This window comes from Rana temporaria, chromosome 1 (genome assembly GCF_905171775.1).
Source record: "Rana temporaria chromosome 1, aRanTem1.1, whole genome shotgun sequence".
NCBI classification, from domain to species: domain Eukaryota; kingdom Metazoa; phylum Chordata; class Amphibia; order Anura; family Ranidae; genus Rana; species Rana temporaria.
The window spans coordinates 648,027,400-648,044,077 of record NC_053489.1 but is presented as its reverse complement, the minus strand read 5'-3'; positions in this window follow the sequence as shown (position 1 = coordinate 648,044,077).

Genomic DNA, 16,678 nt, shown 5'->3' with positions numbered 1-16,678 from the left:
GACACTTACTTCTGTATTCGGTTTTTCGCTTAATACTTCTGGTAGGTCAGTGTCCATGTTGTGGGACTATTTGTGCACAGCTAATAAGTATTTTGTGGCTGCAAATATGACCTGCAGGTTTTTAATGTTCGCCTTTAAAATGCCTTAATATGCTGTAACATTAACAAAACCCTTCACTGGAAACACCTGACCTCCATAATTTTGAGGGGTGTCCACATATCATATGGGTGAGATGGTCAATTGTCCACAAACATTTGACTATAGAAGTTTATAGTGTGTGGATGGAGAAATACACTATATTGTCAAAACTATTGGGACACTAGCCTTTACATGCACATGAACTTTAATGGCATCCCAGGCTTAGTCCGTAGGGTTCAATATTGAGTTGGCCCACCCTTTGCAGCTATAACAGCTTCAACTCTTCCGGGAAGGCTGTCCACAAGATTTAGGATTGTGTCTATGGGAATGTTTGATCAGAAGAGTTGAAGCTCTTATGCCCCATACAGACGGTCATTTTTTGTGATGAAAAAAAAATTACGTTTGAAGTGATGAAAAAAAACAACATTTTTGAAACTTCATTTTCAAAAACGATGTAGCATACACACCATCATTTTGAAAAATGATGAACAAAGTGACGGCACTCTAAAGGGGAAGTTCTATTCGCCTTGAGGCTGCTTTTAGCTGGTTACTTGTTAGTAAAAGATGATTCGTGCTTTTTTGTCTGTTACAGCGTGATGAATGTGCGTACTCCATTATGAATGGTAGTTTTACCTCCCGTCTCAAAACTTGCTTCTGGGCATGTGCGGGTTTAAAAACGTCGTTTTGCCCACACACTATCATTTTCATTGACACAAAAAATGACATTTTGAAAAATGACACAAGAAATTCGAGCATGTTCGAATTTTTTTTTTGTCATTTTTCAGAAGACATAAAATGACATTTTGCCCACACACGATCATTTTAATTGAAGTCGTTTGCGTAACTCGTCCGTGAATGGGGCTGGACGTAATTTACGTTCACGTCAAAACCAATACGTCCTTGCGGCGTATTAGGAGCAATGCACACTGGGAGATTTCCACGGACGGCGCATGCGTCGTTCCTGAAAAACGTCAATCATGACGGGTCACATAGCATTAATATAAAACACGCCCCCCCTGTCCCACATTTGAATTAAGCAGGCTTACGCCGGCCGATTTACGCTACGCCGCCGCAACTTACGGAGCGAGTGCTTTGAGAATACAGCACTTGCCCGTCTAAGTTGCGGAGGCATAACGGAAATCGGATACGTTACGCCCGCGCAAAGATACGCGGATGTACGAGAATCTGGCCCATGGTGTACAACATTTTTACATGTAGATGAAAAAAAAAAATTCTAGGCAAAGAAGTATAGAATATACAATACAGACATTCTGTAAATAATTGCATGGAATAGGAGGTGGCAAAGTCAGGATTTGGTTCACAAACAATACAGAGCAATAAAGTTCATACACATTGATGTGTTGGATTGCATTCAAGATTTATTTTTCATTTAAATAGCAAAATTCATATCAACGCCCCCAAAGTTCAGCACAGAGCACTGTTTTACAACAAATCGCAACACATTGGCGCAAAAGAACCTTTTGTAAAGAATCTATTTTATCCTGTACACGTCTTGTGCCTGTAATGGGAGAATGCAACATAATGCATGAAAACATGTCCATTGCAAGCAGAGCCATCTAATACAAAAAACTTGTCATAGATTATAAAAGCTTATTTATTATACCTTGAATAATGCCAACAAACACGACAACCCTGAAAATAACACAACTCTGTTGTTTGAAGGGAAGAAGGAATTGTTAACAAAGGATGTCTCAGATGCCTCCTCTCTTTCTACTCCCTAGTCTTCTCTTTTCTTCTTTGCCCTTTATCTACATTTTTCTTTATGGAGTTTTGTCTCAATATGGGATAATAAATATTGAATTGGCCAACTCTCTTCTCTTTTCCTCTTTGCCCTTTATCTTTATTTTTCTTTATGAAGATTTGTCTCAATATGAGATGATAAATATTGAATTGGCCAACACTTTTCTCTTTGGTCTATGGCAGTTGTAGAACTTCAATTGGCGGTAAAGACTTACTAGTGACCAGGACAGGGGGTGAGCAGGAGGGGCGGCTACCCTGGGCACTATGGTATAATGAGGGGACTGGTGGGGAGGTGATTTGTGTTAGAAGGGAAGAAATTGGGGGGTGGCAGGGGGTAAGTATTGTTCAAGGTGAGGAAATTTGGGGTGAGGGAAATTCTAAGGCCCCGTACACACGACCGGTTTTCTCGGCAGAATCCAGCAAGAAACTCGATGGGAGACGTATTCTGCCGAGAAAACCGGTCGTGTGTACACTTTTCGCCGAGAAACCCGTCGGGAAACTCGTCGAGCCAAATAGAGAGCATGTTCTCTACTTCCTCGTTGGGCAATGGGAACATTTGGCTCGACGAGTTTTCTGACAGCCGAACAAGGAACTCGACGAGAAAAACGATGTGTTTTGCTTGTCGAGTTTCTCGGTCCTGTGTACAGGGCCTGATAGTGGTGATTTAGGGGGATTTGTGTTAGGAGGGGGATGTGGGGGAGATGATTTGAGGCAGGAGGGGTGATTTGGGGGGAACTTGTGCTGGGAGGGGGACATTTTAAGTGGGGGGGGGTGTGTACTGGAGAGGAAAGTTTAGGTGTACAGGATTTGTGCTAGGAGGGGTAACATTTTTTTGTGGGGGTCTTTTGAGCTAGGGGAATTTTGATGGATGGGGGATTCAAGCAGGGGGCAGATTTGTACTCGGAGGAGGGGAAATGTATGCTTAGGGTGTAAGCATGCAGATTAGTGCTGAGTGTTTTTGTGGAGGGATTTTTGCTGACACATAATGCTCATACATCTTGGGCGGGGGGGATATTCCCCCTTAGCTCTAGATGACCACTACTAATAATATAGACTAGTTGAGTACTGTTAAATTAATATTGCCATACCGTCGTTATCATGAAACATTATTTTGTTTTAATGGTTCTTTGTTGCTGACCGCTAGTCATAGCAGTTAGGACTGCCTATCACATTCTTATGTCCTATACTTATGTTTAACCCTTTTGTCTACAATGATGTAAGACTTAAAGGAGTTGTAAAGGAAAACATTTTTTTGCTGAAATGACTGTTTACAGGGTATAGAGACATAATAGTTAACTTATTCCTTTTAAAAATGATTAAAAATAGATAAAAATCAATCATATAATGTACCTACAGTTTCAGTTCCGTTTTTGCATGCTGTTTCATGCTTCTGTGATGAACAGAGACAAAGAGCCAATACAGGGCAGTGATGGTTTGTAAAACGAAACTGATTGGTGTTGAGGGGTTTTAGACACACAGTAATCACACCTCCTTGATTAGTGACCACAGAGAGAAAGCTCCCATGACTTTTTTCATCAGGAAACAGACTGTTCAGAACATAGAAGGATTACAGCAACATCAGAACAAAAACGAACAATGAGGACATGAAACCAGGACTGCAGTAAGGTAAAGGAAAAATGTTTCCTTTAGTGACTGTAACGGAATGACCCATGACACCCAGAGTCTTTTGAAGGATGGGGGGTACTCTTGTGCCAGCGTCACTAATGACTTCTGGGTCTAGGGTCATCCTTTGCCCCTATTGGGCATAGGGTGACTGAGAAATATTAATTATAAACTACATGAGATGGGACATTACTGATAATTCATGTTTTGCAGGATATCTTGGAATGTTACAAGTTGTTAAAGTCTGACTCCAAATGGAGTGTTTTCATTCAATGGGGGGACACATGCTTTTGAGGTGTTAATTGTGTCTGCTCCTAGACATTCCATTGTGTGATGCTAATGACACTGTTGGTGTGAGAAGCCTATTGATGATCAGGTGTGAATAGCTTATTATTGCGGAGACTGGACGTCTGGGGGATGACTAATAATCAACTCAACTGAATGTCATTGTCTAAGAGAGTGTGATTGAAGTGCCGTGTGGGTGGAGTTGATTCATTGTTCACTTGGTTTCTAAAACTGTATATAAGAAAGCTAAGTTACCATTAAAAGTGTTCATACATTTTGAAACCAGAGAACAGAGCTTGTGTCTCGTTTATTCTGGGGAAATCCATATGGATCGTGTCGGACTGTCGGATAAGCTGTCGTGGGGCGATGGAATGGGAATATCGTAAATGGTGGTGACCGTTACAGTGACCCTTTAAGCCTCATACACACAATCGGATTTTCCGACAGGACTTGTGTAATGACAGACTGTTGGTGGAAAATCTGACCGTTTGTATGCTCCTTAGGACAATTGTTGTCTGGGTTTTCCGCGGAAAATTTTTGGATGGTATGCTTTAAAATTTTCCACGAACAACGCTCTGTTGTCAGATTTTCGGAGCGTGTGTACACAAGTCTGTTGGACAAAAGTGTAAAGTACAAACATGCATGCTCGGAAGCAATTCTCACTAAACACATTAGCAGAAGTTGCCCAAAGGGTGGCGTTAAAGAGCTGAAAAACTATATAGTACGTAACTACATTCGTGTTTGTTGGCCGACAATTCTGTGCCTTTTGTATGCAAGACAAGTTTTTGGCCAATGCCCTTCTGACAAAAGTCAGAGGTTTTGCCTGTGGAAAATTCGATCGTGTGTACAAGGCTTTACACTGGTAGTAAACTAGGGTTTACACGCATTTCCAGCAGCCAAGATGGGTCTCCCTTTCACAAGTCAACTGTTGCCTTTCGAATGAAAGTGATCCGGCAGCACTACATCAGCCGGATCGCTTACTGTGACCCCATGAGCTGTGCCCCCAGCCATGCTTCACAGGCTCCGCTGTCCCCCCAGGGTGCCTTGGACCAGCATGGCTTGTGTCACTGGGTGGAAGAGAGGAAGACCAGCAAAGGTCTATCTAACTGTAAAGAATTCACAAATGACGTGCATAATGTCACTCCCAGTTTCTTGTTCCACTTTCCCTGGCTGCTCTGATCAGGCAAGAAGCTAATTGAGAGAGATCTGCACTCCGTTAGCTTCAATGGAAGGCAGGTGAGACATCAGGGGTAGCGATGGCCTGCCGGTTCACCCTGCAGTCGTTTCGAGGCGAACTTTGCATGTTCGCGGTCCACCAAACCGGCGGACATCTGTCGATGTTCGCAGCGGTCCGCAATGTTACATGGGTAAGAACTTTGACCTATGACACATCCATCAGGTGGTGCAGGACAGCCAATTGAGACATTTCAGCACATGGACATACCCCCTACCTTATAAATAGACCTGATCTGGCGGCCATCTTACATTCTGCTTTCAGTGTAGGGAGAGGTTGGTGTTTGGAGCAGGGACAGGCTGTATTCAATCAAATAGCTATCTAAAAGGTCCACAAAAGTCCTTTCAAGCACTGGTATAGGTGTGCTACTTGCTCTGCAGTATATAGGTGTGTAATACATTCATATACTTTTTGTCAGTGTAGGGACAGGTTGACGTTTCCATCAGGGACAGACTGTAGTGACACAAATCGTTACCTAACAGGTCCACAAAAGTCCTTTCAAGCACTGGTATAGGTGTGCTCCTTGCTCTGCAGTACATACTGTAGGTGTGTAATACATTCATATACTTTTTGTCAGTGTAGGGACAGGTTGCTGTTTCGAGCAAGGACAGACTATAGTGACACAAATCATTATTTAACAGGTCCACAAAAGTCCTTTCAAGCACTGGTATAGGTGTTCTACTTGCTCTGCAGTATATAGGTGTAATATACACTTATAATATACTTTTGAATATAGAAAGCATATTATAGTGGATTTGTATTGTGCAGCATTGTGACTGGCGGTGTATTTGGTTACTGCTGAATTTTTGCCTCTTTTGCTGCGTTACCTCTGCTACACACATTAACAAAATTTCCTGAAAAAAAAAGTTTCACAACTGGTGCGATAAACCAGTGGCCCCCCAAAACGACAGATTTTGTTATATACCTTCTTCCACATATACTGCGCTTCTCTAGAGACTTTTGTCACAGGGTCATTTAAAAATTGACAGGCAGAGGAAGAGGCAGGCCCTTCCGCAGGGGTGGTAGGGGTAGGGCAGGAGCACCAGGCCGGAGCCAAAGTGGGAAGTGACACAATGGCACCAGACTTGGTTGAGTGGCTCGCCACCACCACCGCCACCATATGCTTGAGTCACAGGAATTATTTTCCGATCCATCAGAAGACATTTCAGATGCGCAGCCATTCTTGGCATTGGATCAGGAAGAGAAGGTAGCAACAGCCGGCACTCAGCAGTCTGACTACAGTACTCAGATCAGCCCAAGGAGGTTGGTGCCCACTGTTGCTGCCTACTCCGAGATCTCTATTGTTAGTGATGGGGAAGGTGACGTCGATGATGATGTGTCTACAGATGTCACGTGGGTTCCCACAAGAGAGGAAGAGGAGGGGAGTTCAGAGGGAGAGATGGACCAGCAGAAAGGGATGAGAAGCAGGCCGAACTTACATTGCACAGGAAGGACAAACTAGACTCCTAATGTATCAGGAGCGAGCCAATAACCATGTACGGTCACATCTGACGCTCCCAGGATGCCGGCCCATGGCTCCGCAGTGTGGGCTTTTTTTAACGTGTCCGCTGCAGACAATAGTGTTGCCATCTTCAGGCTTTGCAGTTAATGCATTCGTCGCGGTAAGCCCAACACTCACCTAGGGACGACCGCCTTAAGAAGGCACCTTGCCTCCCATCACCGAGCCCAGTGGAAGCAACGCCATCAGAACCCACACTCCAGGCTCTCACCGTCCAGCCTCTTCTCCTTCTCCTTCCCCTCTATGCTCACAATTGTTCGATCGTAAAAAAACGATGACGCCCGATAACCCTCTTGTCCAACGGTTGACCGCTGGCTTGTCGAAACTAATAGCCCGCCAACTACTGCCATATAAACTGGTGGAGTCGGAGGCCTTTCGAAAATTTGTGGCCATTGGAACACCACAATGGAAGGTCCCAGGAAGGAAAAAAAATTCACAGAAGGGCATCCTAGAGCTATATGGCCATGTTCAGCGGCAAGTGAATGTATCTCTGGCACACAGTGTCGGTGCCAAGATACATCTGACCACAGACACGTGGTCTAGCAAACACGGACAGGAAAGGTATATAACTTTCACTGCCCACTGGGTGAACCTTCTGACGGCCGTCAAGCATGTAACCCGTGGCACCCATGTAGATTTGGTTTTACCGCCACGGATTGCATGCAGGCCTGCCTCTTCTTCTCCTCCTCCTACTCTATCTTCCCTCTCCTCCTTGGCTGACTCCTCATTTTCCGGTGCTACCGTCTCTTCCGCTGCGCCGCCCAAGATCCCCAGAACCTATTTGACATGCCAGGTGAGACGTTGCCATGCTGTGCTGCGTCTGTTGTGCCTGGAAGACAAGAGTCACACTGGTCCTGCACTCCTTTCAGCTTTGCGTTCATAGGCAGATCAGTGGCTAACACCGCTCAATTTGACGGTTGGTAAAGTGGTGTGTGACAACGGTGCCAATCTGCTGAGCGCGCTGAAACAGGGCAAAATTACACTCGTGCCATGCATGGCACACGTCCTGAACTTGGTCGGGCAGCGATTTGTTGCCAAATACCCTGGGCTCCAGGACGTCTTGCGGCAGGCCAGGAAAATCTCGGCCCATTTCAGAAGATGCTTACACGGATCTTACATTTCATAGCATCTCCCCTAGTGGCCTAAACACATCTCTACATGCTAAGGTTGATATGATGTAGAGAACCCCCAAACTCCTGTTGCTAGGAGTGACGCTTGGGGTCCCTTACTAACAATCACCTGCATGTAGTGGTGTATTGGGATATTGACCATGAGCTAATTTTAAACGCTAAGCCTTGGTCGCATGTTGTAATGCGTCCATGCTTAGTAGCTCAACGCTTTTCTTTATGTGACACAGAGATGATGTATAGATCCCCCAAACTCCTGTTGCGAGAAGTCACGCCTGGGGTCTAATACTGAGTTGTCGCATTCCTTGCTATCCGCAGTTGTGGTTCACTCCGTTCACCGGTGCTGTTACAATGCCTAATGTACCACCAGCCACAGAATACAAGGTTGTTTGCTGTCAGGTGGACGCCTGTGGCCGTGGGCTAATTTTTGGGGCCTGTAATGGGCGGCACTTACTTCTGTATCTGGTGAATGCCTAATGTACCACCAGCCACAGAATACAAGGTTGTTTGCTGTCAGGTGAATGCCTATTGGCTAATTTTTGGGGCTTGTAATGGCCGGCACTTACTTATGTTCCCGGTTTTTCACTTAATACTTCTGGTAGGTCAGTGTCCATGTTGTGGGACTATTTGTGCACAGCTAGTAAGTATTTTGTGGCTGAAAATATGACCTGAAGTTTTTTAATATTCACCTGCCATTAAAGTCAATGGGGCCCGCCGCGAACTTGCGGTTCGCGGACATTTGCGAAAGTTCGTGGTTAGCGTTCGCGAACCATCCCGTCAGATGTTCGTCCATCACTAATCTGGGGTATAAAATAACCCTGATTTCTCAATTAAGAGGACATTTCACAAAATCTGGTGCAGCTCTGCATAGAAACCAATCAGGTTTCAGGTATTTTTGTCAAAGCCTAAATAAACAAGCTGTAGTTAGAAGCTAAATGGCTACCATGCATAGCTGCATGAGATCTCTGGCCTCTGTCTCTCCAGCTGTGATATTTGTCCTCTGTCTCTCAAGTGGTGATCCCTGTTCTATGCCCTGCCAATGGTGATCCCTGTCCTCTTCCTCTCCAGCTGTGATCTCTGTCCTCTGTCTCTCCAGTGGTGATCCCTGTTCTCTGCCTTGCCATTGGTGATCCCTGTCCTCTACCTCTCCAACTGTGATCGCTGTCCTTTGTCTCTCCAGTGGTGATTCCTGTTCTCTGCCCTGCCAATGGTGATCCTGTTCTCTGCCTCTCCAGCTGTGATATCTGTCCTTTGTCTCTCCAGTGGTGATCCCTGTTCTCTGCCCTCCCAATTGTGATCCATGTCCTTTGCTTCTCCATTGGTGATCCATGTCTTCTACCTCTGCTCTGTTACCTCTGTCCTCTACATCTCCAGTGCCAATCACTATCTTCTACCTCTCCAGTGGTGATCCCTGTCCTTCCCCTCTCTAGTGTTGATCCATGCCCTCTGCCTAACCAGCGGTGATCCCTGAACTCTACCACTCCAGTGGTGATCCCTGTCCTCTGCCTCTCCAGTGGTGATCCCCATCCTCTCTCTCTTTAGTGGTGATCCCTGTCCTTTGCCTCTCCAGTGGTGAGCCGTGTCCTCTGACTCTCCAGCAGTGAACCTTATCTTTTTCTTTGCCAGCGGTGTTCCCCTTCCTCTGCCATTCCCATGGTAACCTCTATCATGCCAGCAGTGGCCCCTGTCCTCTGACTTTCCAGCCAAAATCCCTGTCCTCTTACTCTCCAGCCATGATCCCTGTCTTCTGACCTTCCAACGATGATCCCTGTTCTCTGCTTCTCAAGCAGTGATCCCTGTCATCTGCCTCTCCAGTGGTGACCTCTGTCCTCTGCCCTGTCAACACCAACCCCGGTCCTTCACCTTGCTTACCCCTGTCCTCAGTTCATCCCTTGCTGACCTTCCATCCTTTGCCCTGCTGAACTCCTTATTCACTGCCCTGCTCCCTTCGGTCCTCTTCCCTGTTAAACCCCTGTACACTGCCCTAGAAACTGCTAGTCCTATCCTCTGCCCTGCTGACATCCTATACACTGCCCTGCTGACATCCTATACACTGCCCTGCTGACATCCTATACACTGCCCTGCTGACTTCCCATCTTCTGCCCTCCTGACATTTTTTACTGCACCCTCAGCCTCAGCCTGCACCCTCGGCTAGATCCAGGCCTGAGCTCAGGGACCAAATGTTGACCCTAAGCAAGCTACGTATTTACAGAGTCATTTTGCTGTAATACTCTTGTGTTTGTCATCTGCCAATCGTGGCAAAATCGCATTGCATATGGGGTGTCATTTAGGATGAATGGCACCAACAGTGCACATTGTGCAGCAATTTCTGTCACCAAAGTGTGAACGGAGCCTTAAATACAGATATTGAAACATGAACGATTATTATATAAGCATTATTAAACTGAACACAAAGTATGTTTTATATATAGAGCAGATAACAGGACCAACACATTCAGGATGATTTACCAAAAGAGTTGTTCCTTTTCATTCATACAATTGCTTGACCATTCATTTTTAATATCCAATCATGTAAAAACATCTGTACGTGATTGGGTATTCAGACTGAACGGGAATTTTCTTTTCACGCGATTGGATAACTGATATAAATACGGTACTCACAATTCTGAAAGTTGTTGAACATTCCCAACTTCTTGAATCAGACTCAATATATTAATATTATACTTGATAAATCTTGATGGAATTAATAATATGTACACACACACAGGAAAGAACTGTATGGAAGCAGATACTTAATTGAACAAGAGCCTTTGAGTTAAGCACAAAGATCGGAAATCAAGATTGATGTACTTTATATATGCGAAGACCATTCTCGAGTAATATGAATCACGCACAGATCAAAAAGGTTAAGTCAATGCAAAGAATGGCCTAATAAGCGGCAAATTATATTTTATGATGGTTATTCTTATTATAATCCATTATATAAGTGTAAAGAATGTATGTAAAGGTGTTGGCATGGAGACCAAGAAAGGAAGACGCAAACTGACATTTTATTGTCCATCTTACTCCTTTATAGTGTGAACTGGTATTCAACGTCAATGTCTTCTATATTTTACATTGCAGGATAATTGTCTTTGTACTTTATATATATATATATATATATATATATATATATATATATATATATATATATAGCAAACACCAGATGGAGCTGCTTTTGTTTGCTCGGTTACTTTGCCTTTCAACCCCAATGAACTGTCCCAGCCCCTCTGGCACACCCAGGGATGGACTGGCCATTGGGACTTCAGGGAGTTTCCCGGTGGGCCGATGGTTCAGTGGGCCGGCTTCAGTGACAGTGGACCGCCACCCCCCTCCGCTCCTCTGTCTCTCCCTTCCCGCAGCACTCACCTGGGGGGAACAGAGAAGCAGGGGGAGGACCAGAGGAGCAGGAAGGATGACAGAGGAGCATGGGGGAGGGGACAGACAGCTGACTCAACAGCTATGGCCTGGGAGTTTCTCACTTCTGCCTAATCCTGTCCCATAAGGGGGGGCACCGAACTGATTCTTTGCCCTGGGTAAAATAATGTCTAGCTTCCCCACTGGTACTGCCTATAAGAGTACTAGTACCAGCTGGTCTACTCTAATAAAGTAGAATGGCTAGTGGCTAGTGAAGGGGGAGAGGGGGCTTGGGTGGTCCGGGGGGGGGGGGTCAAAGTGGGCCAGTCTGGATGAAGTCCAGGGCCAAATTTTTGTCCCAGTCCAGCCCTGGGCACACCTAGCAATGTGATTAATGGAATAACTCAGCAGGAATACTGTACACAACACAGTTCTTCTTGTAGTTTACTTGAAGAAAAGTACAATTCAGGTTAACATTAGTCAGCCAGGACCTGTGTAAGTACCCAGGACTTGGTTGGGACAGTTTAAAGAAAACAGTCAGGAACACTATGCAAACAACGAAAGCAATAGGTAACAATGTGTACAGATTAAATAGACTCCCCACTAACTTTTGGTGTGTGTGGGATGCTGTGGCTAAAGGGGAACCCTAGGCCGGCCTACGATGCTTCTAGTACACACCCAATGAAATGATCTCAATACCCGTGGTGTGTCCCCTTTAAAAGCAACCGCAGTAATGTCCTGGAAGCAAAGCTTTGCGTTTTATTATCTTCACTGACAATGTAGGAGCTCTGTGGACAATATTTGGATGTGGTATTCTATGAAAAGCATTAGGGTTCCTGGGCAAAGCCCCCTCACCAAATCCTGTACACAGTCAGCGGTCCCGATCGAGGTGTGTCGCAGTGGCATTCAGTCCTTGAGCTGTTGCAGGGTGTCTTTTTTTTAGCATGGACAGTCTGTAACTCTTGGCTGGAGCTGCATGAACAATCTGTTCCTCTGGGCTGGAGCTGCATGAACAATCTATTCCTCTGGGCTGGAGTTGTAGGCTGTGTGCCCCTTGGTAGCCACAATTCCACACACACATGTAGCTAGATTCAGGTAGAGTTAAGTCGGCGTATCAGTAGATACGCCGACCTAACTCTGAATCTGCGCCAACCTAAGTTTAAGTGTATTCTCAAACAGAGATACACTTAAACCTATCTAAGATACGACAGCTTGCGCCGCCCTTTCTTAGGGTGCAATATTTAGGCTGGCCTCTAGGTGGTGCTTCCATTGCGGTCGGCGTAGAATATGTAAATCACTAGATACGCCTATTCACGAACGTACGCCTGGCCGACGCAGTACAGATACGCCGTTTACGTAACGCATTATCAGGCCTAAAGATATTCAATCAAATAGTTGGAATAGTAATGTTAAAGTATGGCCGCCGTTCCCACTTCGAAATTCGAAAATTTTACGTCATTTGCGCAAGTCGTCCGTGAATAGGGATTTACGCTGTTTAGGTCCACGTCTAAATCAATAGGCCCGTGCGGCGGACTTAGCCGCAATGCACACTGGGAAATGTAGGCGCACGGCGCATAATAGAGTGCAGGAGATACTCTCCTGATGGGGTGCAGGCAAAAAAGATGCTCTGGCCTAGTTCCTCTGGCTTTTTTATCTCCTCCCCCATAGTCCTTTGCTGCTGCCTGATGATTGGCTCAGGTTCTTCCAATAGGGAGTTTACAGACAACTTCCAATAGGGAGTTTACAAACAAGCAGATCTGAGTGTCTGTGTGAAAGAAAAAGGGGGGGGGGGGGTGGGGTGAAAAAGCCCACGCTGCTGCAGCAGACAGCTGTCCCCTAATAGATTAGATCAGTCTGGAGAAGTACCTGCTACACATACATATACTATAGTGCCAAAAGTATTGGGACACCTGCTCCTCCCTACCATCCCAGTCTTTGTCTGTAGGGTTAAATATTGAGTTGGTCCACCCTTAGCAGATATAACGGCTTCAACTCTTCTGTGAAGGCTGTCCACAAGGTTTAGAAGTGTGTCTATGGCAATGTTTGAGCATTTGTGAGGTCAGGCACTGATGTTGGATGAGAAGGCCTGGCTCGCAGTCTCCACTTTAATTCATCCCATCAAGTTGAGGTCAGGACTTCTTAATAAATTCATACGTGGATTCTTCTTTCTTTTTATCTACCTGAAGTTTTAGTAGATAAAGGGTACAAATAAATAAGTAACACTTTGTAAAGAAGAAAAATATCCTACGTATGTGCATTGATTTCCATTAGACCAATTGTTTGATCCATTCATTGAATTGGGTGTTTGAAGTAAACGCTCAATGCGACACGATCAGTAATTTCCTCTGCTGCGTTTCAATAACTTTGAATATCAAAAGATAAGAAAGTAATAAAAAAAAATTGATTACTATTAACTTCAATGTAATCATACAAAAACAATTTAAATCAATCAAAAGAGTAGAAAAAATACTTTTAATTGCAACATTAGATTGGAATGTTGAAACAATTGTTTTCTCAAACGATTGGATCAATACCTGTATAGCCAGCATAAGAGCAAAAAGGTTGGGTGCTGTTTATGCGTGGTCACGTTTTATAGACCGGCTGATATATGTAATGGAAACACAACACACATAGAAGATGTGGCAAATCTAATCTACTATTCCTTAGCATCATTTAATTTAAGGCAGCATAGAAGTATCAGATAATACGTATTAGAAAATGTAATCAATTTACACTTAATGTGACCTATAAACTGTACAACTACATTTAAAAAACAAACTGAAATCTTATAACTGGGGATGTATCTGTGTTCAGAATTAAAGTGGAGTTCCACCCATAAATATAACATTACATCAGTAGTTTTAAAAAAATGGCATTAGTCCTTTACAAATTTTTTTTTTTTTTTTTAGATGCCTTCAAAGTGTTGTTGCTAGGCAGAATAGATAATCTTCCCACTTCCTGCACCTAGGTGCTTAATGCTTCCTAACCTACACCGCACAGACTCCTGGGAATGTAGTGGGTGTAACTTTCCAGGAGTCTGTGCATTCCCCAGTCTCAAAGAATCATGTGACTTGGACAGCACAGGTGCTGAAACCTGATCTGACACTGCTTGTGCAGCACTGAGCATGTTGCGAGATTTGCAAGGCTGAAATCCAGGAAGTCATACAGTCTGGCTTCATGATGCCCACACTTAAGATGGCCCCAGTCAATTTCTATTTTATAAAGTGTCTAAATGCTGTAACAACCTAACAAAACGGACCTTAGTTTACAGACTAACTTTACTAGAATACATTAAGCTTGTGTATTACAGGGGTATTTATATATAAAAAGTGAAATTGTGGCCGGAACTCCGCTTTAAGCAATCACATTCAAACTCATGCTAAATAGGAGTCAGTACACACCTGGCATCATTTAACTACTTGCCGACCAGCCGCCGTCGTTTTACGGCGGCAGGTCGGCACCCCTGCGCGAGAGCCCATAGCTCTACGTCAGCTCTCGCGCAAGCCACTAGGGCCACCCAACATGTCACGCTTCAAAATTGCGCCCGCTCGTGGAATGGCGTCAAACTTTTAACTTTAACAATCTCCATAGGCGACGTTTAAAAAATTCTATAGGTTGCATCTTTTTAGTTACAGAGGAGGTCTAGGGCTAGAATTATTGCTCTTGCTCTAACGATCGCGGTGATACCTCACTTGTGTGGTTTGAACACCGTTTTCATATGCGGGCGCTACTCACGTATGTGTTCGCTTCTGCGCACGAGCTCGTCGGGACGGGGCGCTTTAAAACATTTTTTTTTTCTTATTTATTTTTATTTATTTTATTAATTTTTACACAAAAAAAAAAAAAATAATGTGTCACTTTTATTCCTATTACAAGGAATGTAAACATCCCTTGTAATAGAAAAAAAGCATGACAGGTCCTCTTAAATATGAGATCTGGGGTCAAAAAGACCTCAGATCTCATATTTAGACTTAAATGCAAAAAATAAAAAATAAAATTGTAATTTGAAAAAATGACAACTAGAAAATGTTGCTTTAAGAAGCATGGGGACAGGTGGGGGCGATCTTGCCCTCACTCGTATCCCAGCCTAGGAGAGGAAAGGACCCGATCGCCTCCGCCGCTACCGACTAGTCCTGTAAGCGGCGGAAGGCATTTTTTTTTACTTTGAAGAAGAGAAATGTAATACTGCTTTTTTACTTTGAAGAAGAGAAATGTAATATTTTCAAGCACCCATTGTAATGTTAAAGTTTGCTTTTGTCACTGTCACACATTTACTAGACAGCTTAGCTAGCATGTAAATGCAGAGATAATTTAAAGGTATTTAATTAATATTTATTTTTATTTTTTTACATAACAAACATATCATACTTACCTCCACTGTGCAGTTTGTTTTGCACAGTGTGGCCCCGGAAATCCTCTTCTGGGGTCCCCCGGCGGCTCTCGCGGCTCACGGTGTTCCCCCGGCGGGTTACCTTGCGGGCGCGCTCCAGAGTCCAGCATTTGGCGTCCATAGCCACCAAATGCAGGACTCGGCCCTGCCCTCCGGTGATTGTGTCATTGGATTTGATTGACAGTAGCTGGAGCTAATGGCTGCACTGCTATCAATCTATCCAATCAAGAGCCAAGAACCTCCGGGCAGAGGCATGGCGCATTCCTGGGGGGGGGGGAATTCCAGGGCTCAGGTAAGTAAAACGGGGGGCTGGGGGGCCGGTCACTGTCAGGTGTTTTTTCAAATGTATGCATAGGATGCATTAACTACTTAACCCCCGGACCATATTGCTGGTCAAAGACAAGAGCACTTTTTGCGATTCGGCATTGCGTCGCTTTAACTGACAATTGCGCGGTTGTGCGACGAGGCTCCCAAACAAAATTGGCCTCCTTTTTTCCCCACAAATAGAGCTTTCTTTTGGTGGTATTTGATCACCTCTGCGGTTTTTAGTTTTTGCGCTATAAACAAAAATAGAGCGACAATTTTGAAAAAAATTTATATTTTTTACTTTTTGCTATAATAAATATCCTCCAAAAATATCTAAAAAAAAAAAAAAATTTCCTCAGTTTATCCCGATACGTATTCTTCTACATATTTTCCGTAAAAAAAAATTGCAATAAGCGTTTATTGATTGGTTTGCGCAAAAGTTATAGCGTTTACAAAATAGGGGGTATTTTTATTAATATTTTTTTTTACTAGAAATGACGGCGATCAGCGATTTTTTTTCGGTACTGCGACACTATGGAGGACACTTTGGACACTTTGGACACATTTTTGGGACCATTGGCATTTTTATAGCGATCAGTGCTATAAAAATGCATTGGATTACTATAAAAATGCCACTGGCAGTGAAGGGGTTAACACTAGGGCCCCATACTCACGACCAAACATGTCTGCTGAAACTGGCCCGCGGACCAGTTTCAGCAGACATGTTTGGTCGTGTGTAGTTACGAGCGTACAGAATTTCACCGTACATTTGCCCGCCGGGCCGTTTTTCAGCAGACATTTATTTGCAAACTTGTTTTAAAACCGTCCGCTCAAATCCTGTCCGAACGGACATGTTTGGTGGTGAGTACACAAAACCAACGTACAAAAACCCCGCGCATGCTCAGACTAAATGAGGCCACGGGAGCGCTCGTTCAGGT